Here is a 2432-nt window from a genome sequence, read left to right on the forward strand (position 1 = left end):
TAGTACGTACTATAAATTAATACGTTACGGTTACGTACTACTTTTCTTCTTTCTTAACTAATAAGTAAGGTTACGTTAGTACGTACGTACTACTATATATATATATATATATATATATATATATATATATACAATATATCAACACATATGGTGAAACTTTGTTGTATTTAAATTTAGTTTTCTACTAAAATGAACTAACTTCTAAGTATATGCTCATGTGATTAAACAGCTGCTTTTAGATACAGTATCTTTAAAAATTTATTCAACTTCTCACTTGCGTTCGTTAGGTATTATAAACCAAATCAAAATTTGGCAAACACAATTGTTAAGATTCACTATTCTATATTAACATTTAAAATTTTAATTTACTTCGTGATAATGTTTACCCTTAGTTATGTAAATCTGAAATATGACCTTAGCTTAATTTACGAAAACATTTTACTTACCCGTTATGCTAACATTATATTAATATAAAGAATCGTCCATGCTGAAATACCACACAAAGCATGTTACATTAGGTTAATCCTAGTTACTTCTAAATTTGATGACACTAGCAGAACTGAAAACATAATTTGTAAAAAAAACACATGAATTGTATTCAAATATTTTATAAAATCAAAGTTTAACTTTAAGATGCTATATTCCCAGTGTTTGCCTACTCCACTAATCCTAAACCATTTCTGAACTTAATTTATTAATATTAATACACATTTTTTGGCTTTACATTACGCCATATTCACACAAGTCATATACCATGCTACAGTAAAACTAATTACGTTAGTAGCACTATGTTAAACAACTATACTAAGTCAATATTATCAAGTACTGTACTCAGTCTAGTCCCTACGTTCCTGTATTACACATAACATGAAAAGTTTCATCTACATCATTTAGTGATTTACAGTCTGACGACTTAAGTGAACAGAATTATGTTTAGCTGTACCACTGCGTTACCAAAAACCGTCAAAGGAAGATGAGGTATATTTAACCGAACTATATGCATTTGTGTTCGGTTACTATCAGTATCAACAGTAATTATAATGTATTACTCCCCTCTCCTATGGTTTTATAACATAAAAAATATTCGTTTAAAAAAAATCACAGAAGGAACCTAAGCTTATACAATTGCAGCGCTAGCCAGCGATACACATGCAGCAGTATGAAAAGTTTTGGACAAATTCCCCTTCGTAAGTTCATGTCTAATCGACATAGCTTAGTTTTTGGTTTAATCTTGATGGCTTGTAAGATTTTCCTGTTACCTCTCACAAATTAAAGCTATTCTCAATCTATACCTTCGAATATATAAAGCACATAGTTGAATGTGTTGGTAGGGTACTCGACCTTTCAATTTCTCCTTCATTCAGAATCAGTGTGTCTTTGTTTCTCTCCCCGACCAAGGGTGGGGCTATGGCAAACACACTATCAAGGGCCATTAATGAGGTTTTCGCATGTGATCCGCTCTTTTACTGTGGATTGTAGATTTCAAAGTGTCGAATATCAAAATTTTATAATTATTTCACTTGTTAGTTTCTTACGGTTACACACAGCTTCTTACGGTTTCGAGACGATCTGCACAATACAATGGCGCTATTTCATGTCACGCTATTGACGTCAGGCGTTGCTGAGCTGGCAAAAGCTTACGGAAAACCCGAAACTCCATGAGTTGAAGAGAGACTTTTCTAACAGAATAATTAAAACTTTCTTTTATAAATGTGAAGGAATGGCTCAATAATATGAATATATATATTTTAATTTTTTATATTCTAAAGTAAATTTATAATAATTAGCAGCTTATTATTCCAATATTATTATACGGTAATTTATAACAGTTGCACGTTATCTTAAGACTTTGACCTTCTTTTGTCCTCTTATTGCTTTCTAGGGAAAACAACAACTTCGTACTTAAAAATATATATTCAAGTATTGATCATTGTTAACGTTAGAAATAAAATCTGAATTAAATATATAAAGATCATAAAGTTATAATTAAGAAACACAGTGTTAAAAATGAAACTTGCACTTTTCTGAAAAATATTAAGATTAAATGATTTACCAAGTGTTTATTATATACATTTCAGAAATAGCCCCAATGTTAGTTGACTACCAAATTTAACTTGTTCTCTCTCGATCTGATTGGCAAGCCACGGAGTACGAAGTTCAAGTTACAAACAGATTTTTGATTTGATTGATATAAAATTTAATAGCTAATTCAAAAGAAATTGCACATGTTTTCGCATATTTTGATTTATTGTGCTATTTTATTTAAATCTATGTCATTTACAGATCGTTATAAGAAATGAATAATTTTTGATGGACTTGTTACGTCTCAGTTCGTTAGTTCCCTTTGGTCTTCCTGGGATTATACAACCATACCTTGTCTCCAGGCACAAACCTGACTTCAGTAGATCTCTTATCATAAGTTAACTTCATGG

At 30.6% G+C, this 2432-nt stretch overlaps 1 long non-coding RNA gene across 1 annotated transcript in view; it reads right to left on the minus strand.

Annotated features, from left to right (window-relative positions):
• LOC106463129 overlaps positions 1-1599 on the minus strand; it is an 11643-nt gene extending 10044 nt beyond the window's left edge. The window contains exon 1 of the long non-coding RNA XR_001291033.1: positions 1342-1599. This is a non-coding gene — a long non-coding RNA (uncharacterized LOC106463129). The remainder of the gene's footprint in view (positions 1-1341) is intronic.
• Between the last annotated feature and the right edge of the window lie 833 nt (positions 1600-2432).

The sequence above is a fragment of the Limulus polyphemus genome, unplaced genomic scaffold (assembly GCF_000517525.1).
Source record: "Limulus polyphemus unplaced genomic scaffold, Limulus_polyphemus-2.1.2 Scaffold1330, whole genome shotgun sequence".
Lineage (NCBI taxonomy): Eukaryota > Metazoa > Arthropoda > Merostomata > Xiphosura > Limulidae > Limulus > Limulus polyphemus.